The following is a 24209-nucleotide window of genomic DNA, read 5'->3' as shown; positions in this document are numbered from 1 at the left end:
TAGTCACCAACCGAAACATTCTTTATGATGTAACATGCATTTTCAGATAAATATCTCTCTAAATTGTATATAAATTTTTTTAGTATGCTCCCTTGGACCATGTTTCCCTAGCATATAAAATGAATTAATATCAACTTATAGGCAATATAAACGAATATATAATGAAACTAACACATATATATGTAAACACATAACAAAACATACGTCTTCATAAATTAAGACTATGTCCTTTGAGATTAGTTGCTGGGGTTTATCAAAAATATGATTTTACCAAAGTCGGATCACACGCACTTGGATGATTAAGTCTTGCATACAGTCCTTTGATGAGGGAAGTTGATTCAGCATAATGATTTTCCGGTCATCGACCGATCTGTATTGAAATAATTTAAGGTTTTTTTAATTTATTACAATTAACAATCATATTAGCATATGAAATAGTTGAAAGTAATAGATAAGGATTGCAAATGGGAGGAATATGAAAAAAAACATACTAACCAGCTATTTGCCATAGTTGTTCTAAGTTGATTTGTGTGTGTGTGAGAGATAGTAGATGACAGAAGGTCGTGTGTTATATATATTATTGAAAATAGTAAATAAGGAATTTTATTTTTAAATTTTAAATACTATTCCCCTAAAATTAGGGGATATTTGAAAAATAAATTAACCTGTTGGTTATAGATATTAGTTTAAAAATTTATAGATATCTTCCATATAAAATCCTAACTTAATTAAGTTAATAGTTGATAATTACACATTCTTTTAAAAACGAATTATTAGTAATATTAACATAAACTTTATATTTATATATATTGATATCTTCCATATAAAAGGTAATTGATATCTTCCAAAAAAATTGATAAAAAATTGTTATTCTGAATGATAAACAAGTAATAATCCTTAATTGTAGGTTTTCATAGTTATCTACAAATAATCATGGTAAAGTCATATTTGAAAAAAAGTATTTTTTTCCAATTTTATTCGAAATATTTAAATATTATGAAATATTATTGAAAATTTTAGTTGCATTTGTAGATTAGTTATACGATTGGTTATACTATTTTATTTAAATTTAAAAAATGTTTCATGTCTACCATTAGGTAAACGATTTTATTTTTAATAGAGTAGTTATGCGATTTTATTTAATTCTGTTTAAACTCAAAATTTGATATTCACCTTAATTCGTAGACAATTTTAGTTAAGTTTGATGACCCAATAATTTTAGTAAAGTCATATTTTATTAAATATATTAATTTAAAATAGTTCAAACCATTGATAAAACAAAACTTTAAATTTTGAATATTAACAGATACGTCATTCTTAATAACCAATTACCATAATAAAATTTGATGTTGTATTTCTTTGAGACTACATCGCTTTCTAAAAAACGTAACATATAAAAAAACCAATATAAATAATGTCAATATAACTAATTTATTAAAATTAAAGATATTGAAACCCGAAATAGTGGGATTTGTTGTCTTTTATGTTTTGTGATATACATTTAAAAGTAATTTGAAATTCTTTCCTAAAAAAATCTTTATTTTTGGTTAATGAGTTTCTAATAAGAAAATGAAATTATTTCCTAAAATGTCTCCTTAGAGTTATCTCTTGCTCTCAGCAAGCTGAAAATATGACATCTTTCAGTACTACTATGGAAGCTGAGAACCGCTGTGCAAAAGAAACCAATAATCAGAATACCGAGTCAGCCAATTTTAATGTGGAGAAGCGATCCTATTCCGCAGACAGACTTTATGAGTCTAACGTAAGCATTGGATGTAACTATAAAGCTATCATCTTAAATAACTTTTATTTTTATATTAAATAAATATGTTTTAATCATTATTCTTTAATTGTTTTCTTCTCCTATGTTGTTCACAATAATGTAAATGTAGTGTGTGATAAAAGAAGCAAATGTGGGTAGTGATGATGAGGATGTTATTAACGCCAACCCGAACTCATTTTGTCTTCCAACCACAAAAACGGTAAGTGTAAAAACTGATCATCTTGGATGTGTGAACTATGTGGCAATGCTGTCTAACGCATGAGGCCAACACCTACATACTATTCTTCTTGAAGGTGAGTCGAGCAAGTGTTGCTGTGTAGTACTAATCTCTATTTTTTTCAAACTCAGGTACCATCAAACCCTAAGAGGAAACGGAGAACTTTAAAGGAATCCATCTTGGTAGGTACTTCTAGCAAGACAAGGTTGGACCGAAAAAACCAAACACTCTCTTTACGGACGTTAAGGTTCTTCTTAATAGAACTAAACACTTGGTTAAGCTTCTTTGATTTCATTGAGTTATCTCATAAAATTTAATACTTTGGAATATCGGCTTCGAGCTTGACCAATTATCAAGACTTGAACCGACAAATCTGAACACCCGTAAAATCTCGTTAAGGTATCTATTTAACTTTGCAATATTGCAATTATACCCAAATATTTACTTAACAAAGGTTAAGTAAAAAACTAATGATTGGAGTACCATTACTTTAATTCTTATGTATTTACACTTTAACTCTCAAACTTTAATGATTTATTTTATTTGTCAAGTTATTTTACTTTAAAGCTTTTAAAACCATCTACTAACTCAAGACCCTTTTTAATCTAGATCTTCCCGTTGAACTTATCCTTCCTCGTTTTATCACAAACTATCTTTCAAGTTACTTATTTCACGTTAGTACATTTCATCCCCCTGTTTCTTTTTTTACTTTAGGGGTAGCATGCACACTTATTCAAAACAAGAATGATTATTGCACTCTATCCTCAACCCACAAGCTCTAGGGTGTATGATACTAAGAATACTTGCTCTATTGTGTGTTATATGTTTCATATGCTTTACGTGCATGAGTGTTTATTTTAATGTTGTTTTGGAGCCTCAATAAGTATGATCATACGCACCCCTAACTACTTTAGCCTTGTGCTAGTAGAATAGGGCCTCATTATCCGAGTATGTCAGTTGTTACCGATTAGAAAGGAGCCTCAATAAGTGATATGGAATGATCGGAAGGGTTCTGATGCTACTTGGGAAGCAGAGGATGAAATGCGCAAGTTTTACCTGAATTTGTTTATGTAATAGTTAGGTTTCGGGGAAGAAACCTCTTTAAGGAGGGAAGACTTGTAACATCCTACTTTTGGTATTAATAATAAAATAAATTTTGTCTATTTTATAGTGGGTCGTTATCGGTTTAGATAAATAGAATATGAGTTGGGCTTGTGTTGCTTAAATGGATACGTGTTATTGACTGGGGTTATGTGACAATCGTCAATTTCAGGTTAACTCCGTTAACTCAACTCCGTCAATTCAAACTTAAGATCATTGAATCTATAACGCACACTTCATTACATTTAAACTAGGGTTTAAATGACGCTTAACACTTACTACATGTGTAGTCTTTCGGGAATTGCACCGAAACGCAAACGAGTTGACGCAAAGGATTGGTGGATAAACAAAAAACGTCAAAACAGTAATTATGTGATAATTATGTGTTAGACTTATGTGTTGTGTGATAACATCATTATAAACACTAACTCAAGATGTAAACAAGTTAGTTTAAGCTAGATAAGTAATACTTAGAAGTGGAGGGGCCAAAGTGTAACATAGTATTATTATAAATAATAATAATAATAATAATAATAATAAACCCTAACTCATTCTTTTCTTCCCCACACAATCCCGATCGGACTTCTCCCTTGGCTCCCTTGGCTGCCGCCACTTATACACACACATACAACCAAGAATTCAAGCCTTTGATTGAAGATTAAGGTGCTAGGAAGGTATAAACGACTATCCTATGCATCCTTTATACTTAATTTTGATGTTTAATGGTTTAATTGGAAACCCAAGAGGCCGATTTTATGTGTGTATGTAGTTCTTATGATTGTTGTTGATTTGTTGATGATTTGATAACTAGAATGGATATTGTTACATGTTAATTGCTTGTGTCTTTGATTTGAGTTCAAACAAAAACCCTAATCATGTATGTAATGTATAATTGATGTGCATGAGTAGTGATTATGGAGTCTAGAGTGTTATATGAATGAATGATGGTCCATAGATAGTTAATATGTTGAGTTTGGATACAAACAGTTTCTGGACAGATTGTGTTATTGATGTTTAATTGACTGTAACGAAGTGTAAATGCAAAAATTGGTTGAGATTATTGATACTACAGTAAACTAGGTTGAGTCTAGTTTCTAAATAATATAAACATGTAATTTTTGGACAAGTAAAGGTTAACTTTTATGATTTTACAAAAACGTTGTGCAAAGCTGAGCTGTTAGACCTGTTGTTAGGTTGTTTTGTAAATGTTATATCTCATGAACTACGAGACCAATTGGGTTGGTTCCACTTCTGTAAGTTGACTCATTGAGTTAGGAACCTAACCCAAGTGGTCTCGCATTTATTGGATTTTTCGTTTAACGGGAATTTCAAATAACATTCTGTTGCGCATAAATTTGACTGTTATGAGTTTGCTGTAATGATTTAATGATTGTGAGAAACCTATGTGGAATGAAAATATAATAAAATATGTTCTGGAAACCTAAGACATATATGCTCTTTTGATGATTTTTGGTAAATTAATTGTAATACTATGATTGGTGGAATAGACTAGTTTTTCAAGTAGGATTTCTGTCTAATTGTTATGTGTTGACCAAATTGCCCTTACGGGGAGTAATTGCTAGTGATGTACTTTATGAATACATGACACGTAAATAATTGCCTACACATGTAACGTATCACAAATACCTTTGTTAAAGTCACGCACGATTCACAAACGAAACACGAAACATGTTATGTGCATAGGTATTATGTTCCGGGTCTAGAGACTCGATAATATTCCGACACTTAGAAAAATCTCGTTGTTGTTTTAGAACGCTAGAGAGAGTTTTTCTGTGACGCGCATCTTGGTGAATTATTTTGGGAATACTTCGCAAACAGTGAGTTTCACTTTCCCATTTTAAACTTTTTAAACGCTTTTCACTTGGGGGAGATAACATACTCCGAAAACGCATTTAAGATTTTGTTAATATAGATTATATATCACTTGTAAAGACTAAGTGGCAAACGCAATAACTAAAGTCCTTCATTCACATCGAACCGTTTAATATTGGATAATAGCGAGTCATTGTTGAGCAGGACTACTGGGTTTGACAAACCCCACCCAACGCTAAACTCGACTGGAGGTCGAGTGGGTGTAATCTTGGCTAAACACATACCATGGTCTGGATGACCTGGTGGCAAGGCAAATGATAAACAGTCAGCTTCGGTGTCGAACACTTAGTGATACTTGTTTTATAGGCTAGCTACCTATAGATATATAATTGACATAACACTATCTGGTAACGCAAAACGCTGTAACGCAAAACGCTGAACGCAAACGCTAAACGCTTTATTTTATATAAACTGTGAACTCACCAACCTTGTGTTGACACTTTTAGTATGTTATTCTCAGGTAGCCGAGGCGGGCGCGCGGTTTAGGAACATGCATTGCTTGAAACACTTTTAACTATGCAAACTTATTTTTAACTGTTATCATTGGGTTTTAAGTCGTCCTGCGTGACGTAACATTGTTTTCTATGGTTTTACGCTTCCGCGTTTAATTACTCGTAAACGTTTTCATGGTTTTGAAACTTTGTTTTATGGTTTGATTATAACTAATGATTCCGATCCTGTTAGTTCACACCCTCTAATGGTAAAACTCCGTTAGTGGATTTTGAGGGTGTGACAGATTGGTATCAGAGACATTGGTTATAGCGAACTAGAAGCTGCATGCATACTAGACTATAACCGCGACGACCCATTAGTTATAATGATACGCACTGTATAGATTTGTGTAGTCTTTGTTATCCTATCTCTTTACCTCTTTCACTCATACGAGCGCGCATACACGGCTTACCTGTAGGAATGTCGACGCCGCCACCCTCATCATCATCTGATCCGATGACTCATGCTCATGGGAAGGAACCGCAGTTACCTACCGGATCGCCACCCCGCGTAGTCCCGGAACTCGAAGCTCCCGCACCGATGAGGTACCGCTTATCCGAAGGCATGTACGAAAACGAAGTTAGCTGGGATTGGTACCCCAATATGATTAGACGTATGGTCTATCGCGAACAAGTTCCCCCGTTACCTCACCCGAACCACCTTGCTTACCCCAACACCTTACCACCCATAACCGAACCTGTAGAGCGAGTTCTCGCAGCTCTCGTTTCTTGCTTGGAGTGTGACGTGGGTTACATGTGCTATACGAGTGCTAACGTTTCCGGAACTGTTAAAAGACGGAACCGATACTAAGGAGGAGATTGCGGCAGCGGCAATGAAGGAAATGCAAGAGGCTATTGATCAACAGATGAAGATTATGAGAAAGATGCAAGCCGAGATGATAGACTTGCAAGAGCAACTCCAAGTAGCAAGGACCCGAACCGAGATAGCTTTAGAGCGCTGCGATGTCTTACAAATGCAGATTGCTCAGAACGCAGCCGAACCCGAGGCAGAGCCTGAGGCAGAACCTGAAGCCGAGCCTGAGGCAGAGCCTGAAGAGGAACCCGAAGAAGATCCCGAAGAGGAGCCTGAGGAAGTTCCTGAGGAAGATCCCGAGGAGGAACCTGAAGAAGAACCGGAGGAAGAATCGGCTGAGGAGGAGGCACACTCAGAGGTGTCCTCAGATGATGACATCTAGTGATGATGACACCTAGATGGAGGGGTTGTCTCCATCCGAACTATTATTTTCTATGATTTTAAGGATTGATTGGAAATACTTTGTAGCGAATACAATGGTTTTAATCATGAATTATTAATTAGATTAATATATGGTTGTGATGTGATGTTGTTTCTTATGTCTTTCTTACCTATCTTTTTATTACATGTATGGTGTGTTGTATATGAAAGAAAAATTCATGTTTAACATTTTATACTGTGATTCTAGGAAATGGCTGGAAGAAACGCTGGACACGGACGTGGTAACATCAACTTGACTGCAGCTGAACTCCAAACTCTGCTGAACGACCATGCGACGGCCGCTTTAGCCGCACACGTTCAGAATCAAGCTGGAGGTCCAAGTGGATCGTGTACCTTCAAGAATTACCTTGACTGCAAGCCCAGTTCGTTTAAGGGCACCGAGGGAGCTATAGGCTTCCTGCGTTGGGCTGAGAAGGCCGAGTCGGCCTTTGAGATGTGTAATTGTCCCCCTACCAGTAGGGTCAAATTCGCTGCTGGAACACTTGAGGATTCTGCCCTCACTTGGTGGAATTCGAACGTGCAGATCCTTGGATTGGAACTGGCTAACGCGATGAACTGGGAGGAGTTCAAAAACATGATGCGAGAAGAGTACTGTCCGAGAGAAGAGATTTCAAAGTTGGAGTTAGAATTTTGGTCGTTGAAGATAGTGGGTTCAGAAATCGAAGCCTACACTACCCGTTCTGACGAGTTAGCTGTGATGTGTCCGCGGATGGTGGATCCGCCGAGTAAGAGGATTGAAATGTATCTTGATGGGTTAGCACCGCAAATTCAGGGCATGGTGACGTCTTCCAGACCAGCCACGACTCAACAAGCGATCCGTTTAGCTCACAAACTGACGGATCAAGTAGTGACCCAAGGTGCGCTACCACCTAGGGGTTCAACCGCTAAAGCCCGTGACAACCCGAGTAATGAAAACAGCAGCAACAGCAACCCGAGCAGCGGAAAGAGAAAGTTTGACAACACCAGATCCTCATCCTCAAACCTCCCACAGCAACAACACTACCGTAAGCCCGAATTCACTCGGAGCTTTAACAATCAGAGTCACAACAACAATAACAACGGTAGCGGGCAGGGTTCGATTGGATATGCTGGGAAATATCCAAAGTGCAATAGGTGCAACTATCATCATGTAGGCCTGTGTGACCGTGTCAAGTGTCAGAGATGCGGAAAGATGGGTCACCAGGCGAAGGAATGTAGAGGATACCTTGCGGCAAAGGGTGCTCCTAAACCACCTATGACGACGAAGGGATGTTTCGAATGTGGGCAGGAAGGTCATTTCAGGAAGGATTGTCCCAAGCTAAAACAGAACGACAACAATGGAGGTAATGGAAGTGGCAGTAGTGGTGGAAACAATGGCAAGGGAAGAGCTTTTGTAATTGGGTCGGGTCAAGCCCGCAATGATCCGTACGTGGTGACTGGTAAGTTCCCTGTGAACGATTGTTTTGCTTCTGTATTGTTTGACACCGGAGCTGATAGGAGTTTTGTGTCGAAAGCCTTTAGCCAACTCTTAGACTTAACTCCAACTCCGTTAGATGCTAAGTTTCCTGTTGAATTAGCTGACGGTAAGACTATAGTAACGACTCATGTACTTGTGGGATGTAAGTTAAAACTGTCAGGTCATGTCTCTGATATCGACCTTATTCCTTTTACGCTTAGTAGTTTCGATGTTGTGGTCGGCATGGACTGGTTGTCCGAGAACCGAGCGGAGATTATATGTCACGACAAGATAGTCCACATTACTACCCCTTCCGGCGAGATCATTTCGGTCTGAGGCGAGAGAAGCGGCATGACCACCAGCTTCATTACCCTCATGAAGGCGCAGAAGTACCTGCGAAAGGGTCATCCGACAATTTTGGCGCAGATTGTTGAGAAACCCGAGGAGGAGAAGCGAATTGAAGATATACCGATTGTGCGGGATTTTCCGGAAGTTTCCCGGAGGATTTGCCTAGACTCCCTCCTATACGACAAGTCGAATTCCAAATCGAGTTGACACCCGGTGCAGCACCCATAGCACGAGCCCTGTATCGGCTCGCACCGGCGGAGCTTCAGGAACTGTCCACTCAGTTGCAAGATTTGTTGGATAAGGGTTTTATCCGACCTAGCTCATCGCCATGGGGAGCCCCTGTCTTGTTTGTCCGAAAGAAGGACGGGACTTTCCGAATGTGTATCGACTACCGGGAGTTGAACAAGGTGACGGTCAAGAACCGTTATCCTTTACCCCGAATTGATGATTTGTTTGACCAGCTTCAAGGATCGAGTTACTACTCGAAGATCGATCTGCGATCCGGTTACCACCAACTAAGAGTGCGCGAAGAAGATATCTCAAAGGCGACTTTCAGAACACGGTATGGTCACTACGAGTTTTCGGTTATGCCTTTTGGACTAACCAACGCACCAGCCGTATTTATGGATCTCATGAATCGAGTATGCAAGGCGTACCTCGACAAGTTTGTGATTGTTTTCATTGATGACATTCTCGTCTACTCCAAGAACGAAACTGACCATGAAGAACACTTAAGGGTAATTCTGGAATTATTGAAGAAGGAACAACTGTATGCTAAACTCTCGAAATGTGAGTTTTGGCTTCGCGAGGTTCACTTTTTAGGACATGTGATCAACGAGAATGGTATCCATGTCGATCCCGGTAAGGTAGAGGCCATCAAAAACTGGGAAGCACCTAAGACTCCGACTGAGGTGCGGCAATTCCTAGGACTGGCCGGCTACTACCGACTTTTCATCGAGGGATTTTCAAATATTGCTCAACCCCTCACCGCTTTGACTCACAAAGGCACAAAGTACAATTGGGGTGACGCGCAAGAATCCGCTTTTCAATTGTTGAAAACCAAACTCTGTAGCGCCCCTATTCTAGCCCTCCCCGAGGGAACGGAAAATTTCGAGGTACACTGTGACGCATCAATACAAGGTCTCGGTTGTGTGCTGATGCAACTCGAGAAGGTTATAGCTTATGCCTCTCGACAACTACGGGTTCACGAGAAGAACTACACGACCCATGATTTGGAACTCGGAGCTGTGGTGTTTGCCCTTATGATATGGAGGCATTACTTGTACGGTACCAAGTTTACCATTTACACCGACCATAAGAGTCTCCAGCATATCTACGATCAGAAGGAGCTGAACATGCGACAGCGCCGTTGGGTCGAGCTGCTTAAGGATTATGATTGTGCCATCAAGTACCACCCTGGCAAGGCCAATGTAGTGGCTGACACCCTCAGTAGAAAAGAAACAGATAAACCCAGACGAGTGCGAGCATTGCAACTCACGATTCATGCAAACTTACTCGACCAGATTCGCGATGCGCAACTCGAAGCTTTGAAAGATGATAATCTTCCATCGGAACTCATGCGGGGCATGAACAAGCAACTTGAAACCAGATCGGACGGGGTCCGATATTTTGAGAACAGGATTTGGGTTCCACGGTTCGGAGAGTTGAGAACTCTGGTGATAGACGAAGCCCACAAGTCCCGATATTCTATCCACCCTGGCGCAGATAAAATGTACCATGACTTAAAGGCACTTTACTGGTGGCCGAACATGAAAGCCGACATTGCCACCTACGTGAGCAAATGCTTGACTTGTGCCAGAGTCTAAGTAGAATACCAGAAACCATCTGGCCTACTACAACAACCAGAACTTCCAATGTGGAAATGGGAACACATTTCAATGGATTTTATCACGGGTTTACCAAAGACACCGACGGGATGCGATACCATCTGGGTGATCGTTGACCGGTTGACTAAGTCTGCACACTTCTTAGCGATTAAGGAATCGGACAAAATGGAAAGACTGACTCGTGTTTACATGAAAGAAGTGGTGTCTAGACACGGAGTGCCTGTCTCAATCATTTCTGATCGAGATTCTCGTTTCACTTCGCACTTTTGGAAGTCGCTGCAAAGCGCACTAGGCACCCGTCTTGATATGAGCACAGCATACCATCCTCAGACGGATGGGCAAAGTGAACGAACTATTCAGATCCTAGAGGATATGTTGCGTGCATGCGTGTTGGATTTCGAAAAAAGTTGGGAACCTCACTTACCTTTGGTAGAGTTTTCGTATAATAACAGCTACCACGCAAGTATTAAAGCAGCGCCGTTTGAAGCGCTGTACGGACGGAAGTGTCGATCACCACTCTGCTCGGCAGAGGTGGGTGACAGCCAAATCACTGGTCCAGAACTGGTACTCGAAACTTCATAAAAGATTGTACAAATCCGAAATCGCATGGCAGCAGCACGAGATCGCCAAAAGAGTTACGCCGACAAGCGCCGAAAGCCTCTCGAATTTCAAGTGAATGACCAAGTGTTACTTAAAGTCTCACCTTGGATAGGTGTGGTTCGCTTTGGTAAGCGAAACAAACTCAACCCACGATATGTTGGTCCTTACCGGATAACTGAGCGCATTGGTCCGGTGGCGTACCGAATGGACCTACCAACGGAACTCAGTGGCGTACACAATGTATTCCACGTATCCAATTTGAAGAAATGCCTATCTGATGAAACCCAAGTAGTCCCTTTGGAGGAACTGCAAGTTGATGAACAGTTACGTTTCATTGAGGAACCAGTCGAGGTTTTGGATTGGGAAACCAAAACGCTCAAGCATAGCAAAATTCCAATCGTTAAGGTTCGTTGGAACTCGAGACGTGGACCGGAGTTCACGTGGGAATGCGAGGAACAAATGATGAAAAAGTATCCTCACCTTTTTGAAGGGCTAACCAAACACAGAAAACCGCGAAACCCGGCAAACCGTCAGAAATCACCGGAGGTACGAATTAAATTTCGGGACGAAATTTCTTTCTACTAGGGGATGATATGACAAACTGAAAATTTTTCTTACTTTTTCAGACACTCATCACGACTTGACTCAAATTTTCGGGACGAAAATTCTTTAACATGGGAATGATGTGACAATCGTCAATTTCAGGTTAACTCCGTTAACTCAACTCCGTCAATTCAAACTTAAGATCATTGAATCTATAACGCACACTTCATTACATTTAAACTAGGGTTTAAATGACGCTTAACACTTACTACATGTGTAGTCTTTCGGGAATTGCACCGAAACGCAAACGAGTTGACGCAAAGGATTGGTGGATAAACAAAAAACGTCAAAACAGTAATTATGTGATAATTATGTGTTAGACTTATGTGTTGTGTGATAACATCGTTATAAACACTAACTCAAGATGTAAACAAGTTAGTTTAAGCTAGATAAGTAATACTTAGAAGTGGAGGGGCCAAAGTGTAACATAGTATTATTATAAATAATAATAATAATAAACCCTAACTCATTCTTTTCTTCCCCCCACAATCCCGATCGGACTTCTCCCTTGGCTCCCTTGGCTGCCGCCACTTATACACACACATACAACCAAGAATTCAAGCCTTTGATTGAAGATTAAGGTGCTAGGAAGGTATAAACGATTATCCTATGCATCCTTTATACTTAATTTTGATGTTTAATGGGTTAATTGAAAACCCTAGAGGCCGATTTTATGTGTGTATGTAGTTCTTATGATTGTTGTTGATTTGTTGATGATTTGATAACTAGAATGGATATTGTTACATGTTAATTGCTTGTGTCTTTGATTTGAGTTCAAACAAAAACCCTAATCATGTATGTAATGTATAATTGATGTGCATGATTAGTGATTATGGAGTCTAGAGTGTTATATGAATGAATGATGGTCCATAGATAGTTAATATGTTGAGTTTGGATGCAAACAGTTTCTGGACAGATTGTGTTATTGATGTTTAATTGACTGCAACGAAGTGTAAATGTGAAAATTGGTTGAGATTATTGATACTACAGTAAACTAGGTTGAGTCTAGTTTCTAAAGAATATAAACATGTAATTTTTGGACAAGTAAAGGTTAACTTTTATGATTTTACAAAAACGTTGTGCAAAGCTGAGCTGTTAGACCAGCTGTTAGGTTGTTTTGTAAATGTTATATCTCATGAACTACGAGACCAATTGGGTTGGTTCCACTTCTGGAAGTTGACTCATTGAGTTAGGAACCTAACCCAAGTGGTCTCGCATTTATTGAATTTTTCGTTTAACGGGAATTTCAAATAACATTCTCTTGCGCGTGAATTTTACTGTTATGAGTTTGCTGTAATGATTTGATGATTGTGAGAAACCTATGTGGAATAAAAATATAATAAAATATGTTCTGGAAACCTAAGACATATGCTTTTGTGATGATTTTTGGTAAATTAATTGTAATACTATGATCGGTGGAATAGACTAGTTTTTCAAGTAGGATTTCTATCTCGGTGAAACTAGCTGCTGAATTTTGTGAAAAAGCATGAAACATGATACTTGCTATATAATTGATATGTTTTGACCAAATTACCCTTGCGGGGAATAATTGCTAATTGATTGTCATGATTTGACCAAATTGCCCTCATGGGGAATAATTGCTAGCAAATTGTTATGTGTTGACCAAATTGCCCTTACGGGGAGTAATTGCTAGTGATGTACTTTATGAATACATGACACGTAAATAATTGCTTACACATGTAACGTATCTCTAATACCTTTGTTAAAGTCACACACGATTCACAAACGAAACACGAAACATGTTATGTGCATAGGTATTATGTGCCGGGTCTAGAGACTCGATAATATTCCGACACTTAGAAAAATCTCTTTGTTGTTTTAGAACGCTAGAGAGAGTTTTTCTGTGACGCGCATCTTGGTGAATTATTTTGGGAATACTTCGCAAACAGTGAGTTTCACTTTCCCATTTTAAACTTTTTAAACGCTTTTCACTTGGGGGAGATAACATACTCCGAAAACGCATTTAAGATTTTGTTAATATAGATTATATATCACTTGTAAAGACTAAGTGGCAAACGCAATAACTAAAGTCCTTCATTCACATCGAACCGTTTAATATTGGATAATAGCGAGTCATTGTTGAGTAGGACTACTGGGTTTGACAAACCCCACCCAACGCTAAACTCGACTGGAGGTCGAGTGGGTGTAATCTTGGCTAAACACATACCATGGTCTGGATGACCTGGTGGCAAGGCAAATGATAAACAGTCAGCTTCGGTGTCGAACACTTAGTGATACTTGTTTTATAGGCTAGATACCTATAGATATATAATTGACATAACACTATCTGGTAACGCAAAACGCTGTAACGCAAAACGCTGAACGCAAACGCTAAACGCTTTATTTTATATAAACTGTGAACTCACCAACTTTGTGTTGACACTTTTAGTATGTTATTCTCAGGTAGCCGAGGCAGGCGCGCGGTTTAGGAACATGCATTGCTTGAAACACTTTTAACTATGCAAACTTATTTTTAACTGTTATCATTGGGTTTTAAGTCGTCCTGCGTGACGTAACATTGTTTTCTATGGTTTTACGCTTCCGCATTTAATTACTCGTAAACGTTTTCATGGTTTTGAAACTTTGTTTGGTTTGATTATAACTAATGATTCCGATCCCGTTAGTTCACATCCTCTGACGGTAAAACTCCGTTAGTGGATTTTGAGGGTGTGACATGTTAGAATGAAAGAAGGAAAGACCATGGGCTTAAGCCCATGATCCATAATTATATAAACCTTAAATCACCCATTTAATTCATTTCACACATATTCCCTACACCACCAAAATAAACACTTAAGCTCTATATCTAATTCTCTCCTTATATTAGCCGAAACCAAGAAGGAAACCGAACACCGACCCGAGGTAATAATAGTATGATGTTGTATGAGCTTAAACCCGCTAGATATGGTCGCGAAATGACGAGCCGACACCGTTAAACCGTTTAAGTCATGAGATCCGGGTGGAATCGGGTATAAAACGAACCTAAGATGAGCTTAGGGATCACCCTACCTCAGATCTGGATAGAACAGGATGAAAAACGGTGAAAACGGTGGAAAAACGAGTAAGATCTCGTTTTTCCGGCGAATGTTCGTTATGGAAAACTAACAAATTAACAAGTAATTCGTTAGCAGAGGTTTAACGAACTAGATCTAGTTCATATCCAATTCGTTAAGGGAAAAAGATAACGAATTACCCTTGATTTTTAAAGTCATTCGTCATAAGAGATAACGAATTAGATGGAATGATTCGTTACATGGACTGGTTCGCTATGGACTGATTCGTTAAGGGTCCAGTTCGTTATAAGGTTCAATTCGTTAAAAGAACCAGTTCATCATAAGGTACAATTCGTTACAAGAACTAATTCGTTAGGACCAAGTAACGAACTAGAAGTTTAACTTAATGACAGAATAGTCCCTGGACTTAGAAAAAGAATTGTTTAACTACAAAGAAATCCTCTAACTTTATAGGTTTGCGAATTAGAAAATAAATTAAAATCCTAATGGAAAATGTGTTAAGACAGTTAATGAAAATAAAAATTTTCCAAGCTGACCTGGCAGCTTATCTCCAGCCAGGGGCTCTGCCCCTTGGACCTGCTAGGGGCTGACGCTCCTAGAACCTCGCTGCCAGGGGCGCTGCCCCCGACCCTGTTCGTTGTGGGTTATATAAAGATAGAAATACGATATGAGTAGTAATAGTTAATTAATACATGTAATCATTATACAGTTAGCCGTGCACAGCTCAAGAAAGGAATAACCATAAACGGTGAACGTAACCGCATTCAGGTGAGTTTCTAGCCCCATTCCTTGTTATGTTTTCGGAGCTGTGTGCATACTCGATGGGAATTGTGAATACACTTATCCTAACTGATAAGTGTATGCTTATGTGATTATGTAAAAAGTATAGATGATTGCTTGTCGATACGTGAACAATCTTCGGATATTGCATGTACTGTCAAGTTACACCTATGGACATGAATGTTATGTATAATGTATGAATGATATGTATGTATGTTATCAATGAATGTAAGTGGTAGCCAGGTACAGAGGAAAGGGACTGAGCCCTAATAATACTCAAGGCAGAAAGGGATTGAGCCCTAATAATACTCAAGGCAGAAAGGGACTGAGCCCTAATAATACTCAAGGTAGAAAGGGACTGAGTCCTAATAATACTCAAGGCAGAAAAAGGGACCGAGCCCTAATATTACTCGAGGCGGTAGGGTGTAATGCTCTTTAAAACGTATAAGTATGTAAAGTATTGATAGATGTAAGGTATGAAAAGAAAGGATAAAAGAAGGAATGAAAGCAAGAATGTATATACTTATATGTGTATGAAAGAAAGATGACCAGGTTAAGTATATAATATGTATCTTCGGATGCGTATGTATAAGTAGGTGAAAGTATTGTATGTTACCTGACTAACTAGAACTCACTCGGCATAGCTGACTTTTAGTATGCACGCAGGTGAGTAGAATGAGGCAGTTCACTTGATGAGGACACATGACATGGAATTGAAGATACTGGTATCTCAAGGAAATGTTATGATGTGTTGAAGACTATGTTTTATTTTTTTTAAATGAGTATGAATGTTTGATAAAACGAGATTTGGATGTTATGTAATATATTATGGTTGAAGTTATTATGTTCCGCGAAAGTTTTCAATTGACTCTGATAATTAGAACTGCGTTTATGAGAAAATCCAACACCAAATGTAGGGCACCGGTATCAGGGCCATCATCGAAGATGCTATCGTATTTAAGACCGTTTGGGTTATTAGAAGTATGAACAATTAAAGTCTTATATTTGGTGTTATTTGTATGAACAAGATGTGTACTTTTGGTGATTGAATGATATTAATGTGTTGTTTAAATATTGTCACTTTAATAGTGTCATGTGGTCATGGGCAATCCGTTGCACCCCGGCATGTTTCGTCGCCTTTGGTCGGGGTGTGACAACGCATTCGGAGAGGTCCATTTTAGACACATTATTAGTATGAGCATATGACTGTCGTTGTAGCCAAAGCCCACTTCGCAAGGCGATGGTTTTACCGACACCCATTAATTGCTCAATGGCTTGATTGTATATCTCATAAGGATAGTTTTGCTCTTTTTATATTATATTTAATTAACTAGTGTTTTACTCACTCAACCTTGTGTTGACAAATCTATCTTTATTTTATACCGATATGCAGGTTTTAGATTGATTTGATTTCATGGTTGGTGAAGGAATAAAGATATTTATGTTAGAAGAACTAAATCAAGACTTGTTTTGAATTTTGCATTTGAATTATCTTGTTGCCTTTAAATAATCACAATGCTGAGGTAAGGCTGCTGAGGTAAAGCTAAACAACTTGTGACCAATTTAGGTGTAGGGCTTGTGCTTGAAGTGAATGCATATGTGATTCTTCGCTAGAATTGGATTGACTTTTGATTATTTATTTGATTAATTATGCTTTTGGTTTGTTTTGATTGATTAATTGGTTATTTTTCTAGAATACTCGTCTATCATCAAGTGATTGATTTGTGCTCATCAACATTTAGGATTAATTTCTTATAGTTATTGCGCCGTTTGTCTTTAATCATTGATTTATGTGGGTTTTATAATAACGAACCGGTAATTAGGTAGACAGTTATCCCATATATTCGGATTAGGTATCGTGCATCAGCATGACCACTACCGTGACTACTAATTTCTTATTAATATTAACTGACGATTCATGTCTATGTGTTTATCCAATTGATAGATTTTTTAGTTGTTCAATTTATTGCATAATCCAATATTGTTTTACAACTAAAAGTAATTGTGATTTCATCAAACCAAGCAATCTTTAAACTGATTGACATCGTTCGTCCACCCTCGCTTAGTTAATTAATAAACAAAGAGTTTGACTTGCACTTTCCACTAATACATTGTGGAGACAACCTTACTTACATCTACTAGTTATAGGTATTTAAGTCTTATAAATACTTATTTTTTATTACAGCACAACATCTATTCCAGTGCTCAGCCTCTTAAAAATAAATGTTTACTTTATTTCGTTTTTTTTTTAAAGGATTAGATGAGGAACTCCAATTTTGCTTTTGTATTTATTACAGTTTTATATATCAGAAATTATAGTTCTTCGCTTTAGTTTACAAAAGTTTTTATGATTCTTGTTTAAATATGGTGATTTATTGTGAATTGTATGTTAGAGGAATATTGCAGGTGGCATAATTTGCTTTCTCTTTCGGGTGATTCAAAATTCTATAACGCAGTCTTTACTTGAGATATAGTGTCTTATATATTTTCAATATTTCTTACATGGTATTTAATTCAAGTGGATTGCTTCATAAATATTGAATTTTCTTAACGAAGCCGATGTTCATTGGCAACATTAAAACTCTTGCTTATATTCGGCTACAGATAGAGAATTCTTTCGTATGTCACAAAAGTAGCATTTCCTTGAGTGGGTTCAAAATAAGTTGTGGCTCCGTTAGTAACTTTTGTTTTCTATAGGTAGTTTATTAAGATGAATAGATATTGCATTATGACTTTCTAATTTCATTGTCTAAGTAAAATTTAGAATTTTATTATTAAAAGTGTTGATGGCTAATAGTTGGATTATATTGTTTGATTGCTAGTAATATACCCATCCCATATCGCTTAACAAATAAAAGTTTTGCCTTTCCTCAATCTTAAATAGCAGACCCATCCCACATCGTTTAACGTAAAAAACTTTGGTTTTCCACAATCTTATATAAAGGTCGCCTTGTCCGCTTAGTTTCTACATCTTTGTCATATCCTTTTCAATATCTCGACTCTCTCAAAAGAGGTAATCTTACTCTTTATTACCTAATAATGTTTATTTTTTTATTATTATATCATTAGGTGTTAGAATTTTGTTTCAATTATTTAATATTATATCATTAGGTGTTAAAATTTTGTTTCAAAAGTTTTTCTTATTATTGTTATATTATTAGGTCTTTGTAGATCCTATTTGATTTACTTATTTCTCTCTTTCTTTATGTATTTATTTATATCGGTGAAATGATGTAGTGAACATGAAAGAGTTTATGCTCTAAAGAACATATAATGGTTCAGAAGCATACACAAATAGTGGACGAGGCCGAAATTAGGAGAAGTAGCAACGTTAGGAAATCACTGGTCAATTTAAAGAGTATTTGTTCAATCCCACCTCAGCAAAGGGGTAATATGTTGCTTCCCTTCGTTTCTCTTCTTCTACCATGTATTTTTCTACACATTTTTATTTTCATGAGTATGGAATTAATTAATCCACGTTAAGGCAAACACATGATAGTTTCAAGTTTTGCTAATTGCGACTCAGATTGGTATATTTTGTTTGTGTCACGGTGTCTAAGGTTTATTATTCAAGTATGAGATTTAAGTAAATCGATAAAAATACAATTCAAATCCATGAAACGATAAAGAAATATAATCTTGCATAAGAACATATATGTATATGTAAAATGAACGCTGGGTATGAGGGGTGAAGCCTCTAGGAAATCGACTTACAAGTGTCTTTTTTGTGCTTTTTAATAGCAAAAGAAATGAAGGGAACATAATTATGACAAACACACTACAATTTGATGTGCTTTTTACAATCCATAATTGATGAAGATGCCATGACTTAATAAATGTTTAATTGTATACTGATGTAGATGTTGTTGCTTAATAAAAAAACAGGTGAGTTATCGGTCTTAAGCACTTATATTAAGACGAGTAACATCGTCCCCACATGGATTCTTCGAAAAACGATATTTTATGAATTATTAAAATACCGATCAGGGGCGGATTTATATAGTAGATGGGTGGTTCCGCGGAACCACCCGAGTTTCGAAATAATAGTGTATTTATATATAGAAAATATCATAGGAACCATCTTATAAATTAGGAATGAACCACCTTATTAATATTTCAAGCTCTTGTCCAACCGGTAGTTTGTTGGTTTTGTAACCTGATGGTCACGGGTTCAACTCCGTGTTATGGTGGTTTTTTTGAATTTTTTTTTTGTGCTAACTCAGCTTTATTATTAATTAGGGTTTTATAATAAACTAATAGAAGACAAAAACGACTGTATCTCCTTTACAAACTCAAGTTGCAGGCTGCCTATCTCCTTTTCAATTAACAATTAGGGTTTTATAAACGGATCACCCTCCTTCTCCGACCACCACCGCAACGCTGCTGCCCGCTACTTTTCCGAGCCTTCCGACCGACCACACTGCCACACACCTCCGCCCTTCTACTCTTCCTTGAAGCTCGATTTCTCGAATCCTCCCACTTTGAAGGTAAGTTTACATTCATTTGTTATATGTCAATTGTTCTTGACTTCTTGTTAATTGTTCTTGATTGCTAATTACCTAATTGTTAAGTTATTTGTTAAATTTAGTTTTAATTTGTTAGTTTCTTAGTTTATCGTATGTATATTATGTAATGAACTTTTGCTCGAACCATCGAACCGACCCGAACCTCAAACCGACTCAGATTTTTTATGCCCGACTCTATGATATCGAAGCATCTAAAAGTAGTGCACAATTATTCTTGACTTCTTGTTAATTGTTCTTGATTGCTAATTACCTAATTGTTAAGTTATTTGTTAAATTTAGTTTTAATTTGTTAGTTTCTTAGTTTATCGTATGTATATTATGTAATGAACTTTTGCTCGAACCATCGAACCGACCCGAACCTCAAACCGACTCAGATTTTTTATGCCCGACTCTATGATATCGAAGCATCTAAAAGTAGTGCACCACCTGAAAAAAAATCCTGGATCCGCCACTGATACCGATCACATACCTTTTGCAATATCTCCATTCTTTTCTTTAATTTATATCAAGTTTCACATGTTTTGCATAGTTTGATTTTTGCTTGTGAACCGTAATTATGATTTCAGATTTTAGAATTGGGCTGATCAAGTTCTGATAGTTGCAGCTCCTCTAAACTACGTCCCGTACACCGGCGCACCTCTAGACGGCTATGATTCAGACAAAGCCCAACAGAGTAAGCTCAGCCCTAAGATGATTCACCCGCCCGAACAGTCCATTTTAAACGAACTGGATGGTATCACGTTAAACCACCAAACATGGAGTCTTTGTTTATTGGAGTGCGGCAACCAAGACAATTGGACCACTTATGGGATTGTATCTGGTTTGTGTGTTTAAAACCTTAACATTTGAATGTGTGTATTTTTTATTTGTGGGTACTGGCCAGGTAGTGCTCATATATACCGATATATTATGATATTATGATTTAAATTCATAGCGGTTACATTTTTTTTTCTTAAATTACTGTATCAACCTGGGTTTTTATTATTATATCTCCAGAGACTTTCGATCAAGTCCAAGAACAACATAAGGCTCAAAGACTGTGTTCATAGACTCAGTCTATGAACCTTTTAGATTTTTTCACTTTGCTTTTTAAAATATTGGACTAAACACAAAGTCTCAAAACACAAAATATTTTTTGGTTGATCGTATTCTATTTCCTCATAAATTTATTGTAAAACAGTTTCTGAAATATAATAAACAAAACAAAAAATTAACAAAATTAAAACAACACAAAATTCCCCAAATAGTCTAACTAGTTGTGTCCTATTTCAATTATGATTAACTAATCTGTTAATCATGCGTTCTTTTTACTGAACACACTAACCTGAATAACCTAAAACATTCTTGATGTTCCTTATATGATAATCCTACGAGTTTGCAAACCAACGGAAAACGAAAATGGTGATCTAAAAATTTTATTTTTGTATATTTATCCTCTTTTCGAATTTCTCTATGTGTGAGTGTGTATGTTGTGTTAGACAATTTAAAATGTCTCATAAAAATGTTCTCTTGCTCTCAGCTAGGTGTAATTTTGCCATGTTTAACCACTTTGGAACCAGTGAAGTGCAATGCAAAAGAAACCAACATTCCCTGTCTCGACGGTTTTAATGAGAAGCAGACCAATTCCGCTGCCAAACAATCTAATGTAAGCATTATGTGTAATTATACAGCAATCATATCCATTATCCGAATAAACTTTACTTTTTATGCTAAATATTTATGTTGTTATCATATACATATTTTCATTGTACTCTTCTTAATTAGATATATAGTTGCATTATTTAATGTTTCCATGATATGTTGTTCAAAACCCTCAAAATGTAGGGCGACGTAAAAGAAATAAATGTAGCTACTGATGATGTGAATGTTAATGAGGCTGACCCAATCTCATTTAGCCTACCAACCATACCAATGGTAAGCGTAAAAACTTATCGTCTTGGATGCATGACCTCTGTGGCAATGCTATCTAAGGCATGAGTTCAACTCCCCAAAATGTAGGGTGATTTGAGCGAGTGTAGCACTAATCGCTATTTATCGCTATTTTTCAAACTCAGTTATCATCAACCCTATCAAAGAGGAAACAGAGAACTTTAAAGGAATCCATCTTGGTAGGTACTTCTAGCAAGAAAATCCGCCTTTCTGAGCAGGGGCATACGGACACTGAATCCTTGGATGAGGTGATCAATCTTGAACTTTTTCAGTCTGACTTGATTACGTAAATATCATTTCGCCATCATTATTATATATAAACAAATTGGCCAAGTTTACAACAACGGTATAATTAGTGTTTGATGGGATAACTGTGTTCCAGAAACAGAATCTATTTTTATAACAAAGTTAAAGCCTTTTTATTCAGTTTAATGAAGAACTTAATCTTTGAAAGTTAATGATCTCCGGTTTCGGTATATATTACTAAATCATATTAGTAAAAAGTTTCTTTACTTGAGTTACGTTCATTTGCGGACACGGGGAATTCGGTACCCTCGTGCACCGGGTCGGATCGTAGCCATTACTTAAACGTAGATATTTACAGTGCCGTTTTGAAAACCGTAATGGTTAGAATTGTACTACCCATTTCTTTTTCTAGCTCCAATCCTTTATCTTTTGTAAGTGTAGAAACTGCTGGAAGGATGGATAGAAGAGCAAAGGTCAAGAAAGAATGGCAAAATTGATAAGGTTCTTTTATAATACAAAATTTTACATAACCACCTGAACACTCTCTTAATATTAAGTGATGGACATAACACATATACAATATCCCTTCACAGTTTTACAGGCATGAATCATCGACCAAGAAATTACGCTCTGTGGTCGAAATTACAAAATTTATAATGTCAAAGAGCTATCCAACAAAAAAAATTATGCGTACACTTGGGGACTCTCAAGAAACTAGTACTTTGGTATGTATGATCAAATAAAATTGTTGATATACTATAATTATTCATAACCAAATTTATCGAACTCAGTAGCTCTTTTGTCCCTTGTTCCTCATAATAATAATACGCCTGTTTCTGGTCAAGAAGATAATGAATACAAATTGGATGCTTTGAAACACTTGGATAAATTTGAAGACTTTGAACGCTACTTCAAAGAGGAAGAAGAACCCACTGCTGTTGATTGAAGAACCAAGATTACCAGCTTTCAATAGATTAAGGGGTCGATATTATCCCATTAGTCGAATTAAAAGGCTGGGCCATCATTAGCTTGCTTATTTATGTTTATAAGATACATTATATTATGTAATATTTTTTTTATTATTGGGGGTTAAGATATGTAGTAATATAAAGCCCATATGTATTGTAAGTATGAAACCGTGTTTAGAAACAGAATATAGCAAAACACAAAGGGCGTCTGACGGTTGTGTAACCTTCTTAATGAAACGACGTGCATTTGAATAGTACCTGCTATACTTATAAATATATCCGTTTCTAGATTGTAAAACACCATTCGATTATATGCAATATACATGTCGTTGTTATTACTAGATTCATTTCAATTTCAATATCATTATATATATTACTAGTTTGAGACCCGTGTATTACACGGGCAATTAATAAAAATTTTAATATTTAAACATTAAGCAAAATACAATAACACAGTTGTCATATATTGTTAATACAATTATAAATTACATTAAAATTACAAGAATTACAAAAAAAAAACATTACACAAGTATTTTATAAATAACAATAAATTTCCCTGTACACAACATTTGTTGTTGTATTGGTCAGATTATCTTGTTTATCAAGAATCAGAATCTTTAGCCCACACCTGCTTGTAAATCTTGACAAGGCGACGTATAGTTGTCCATGTGAGAACACGGGTTCTTTTAAGTACAAACCTACCCTTGATAACGATTGGCCTTGGCTTTTGTTTATCGTCATCGCCGAAACATAATGAAAGGGGAAATTGTCATCTTTGAAATTTGTAGGCTATTTTGTTGTCTGATGGAGTCAGTGGCGATCTATGAATCAAAACTCTATGACCAGTATTAGTTCCATAAATAATTTTGGCATCAACTACATGAGTACCTAAAGAAATAATATATAGTCGAGTACCGCTACATAAGCCTTCTTTCTAGTTAAGGTTTCTAAGGAGCATAACAGGAACACCAACTTTTAGCACCAGTTTGTGGTTTGGTAGTCCGGATATTCTTAGACCATTAAGCAGTTCTATAGAGTATAAAGTTGTATCAACAGTGTCATTGATATATTCTGAACTGCATATGGTATCTGAACTTAAGTACACGACTTCATCACATGGAAAAAACTTGAGCAAACTATCATTAATCTCAT

General features: G+C 36.8%; 2 long non-coding RNA genes across 2 annotated transcripts in view; both read left to right on the top strand.

The window, feature by feature from the left end:
- The window catches only part of LOC143597353 (uncharacterized), a 135451-nt gene that overhangs the window by 72329 nt on the left and 38913 nt on the right, over positions 1-24209 (top strand). The gene's annotated exons all lie outside the window — the stretch shown is intronic.
- On the top strand, positions 1613-22674 carry LOC143597347 (uncharacterized). Its single transcript, XR_013146888.1, has 4 exons — positions 1613-1762; positions 2132-2186; positions 22027-22091; positions 22531-22674. It is a non-coding gene; the product is annotated as an uncharacterized LOC143597347 (long non-coding RNA).

This window comes from Bidens hawaiensis, unplaced genomic scaffold (genome assembly GCF_021521415.1).
Source record: "Bidens hawaiensis isolate Kalapana, Puna unplaced genomic scaffold, B.hawaiensis_p1.1 tig00001792_1, whole genome shotgun sequence".
Lineage (NCBI taxonomy): Eukaryota > Viridiplantae > Streptophyta > Magnoliopsida > Asterales > Asteraceae > Bidens > Bidens hawaiensis.
The sequence above is the reverse complement of the archived record's forward strand: the minus strand, read 5'-3'. Positions and strand labels throughout refer to the sequence as shown.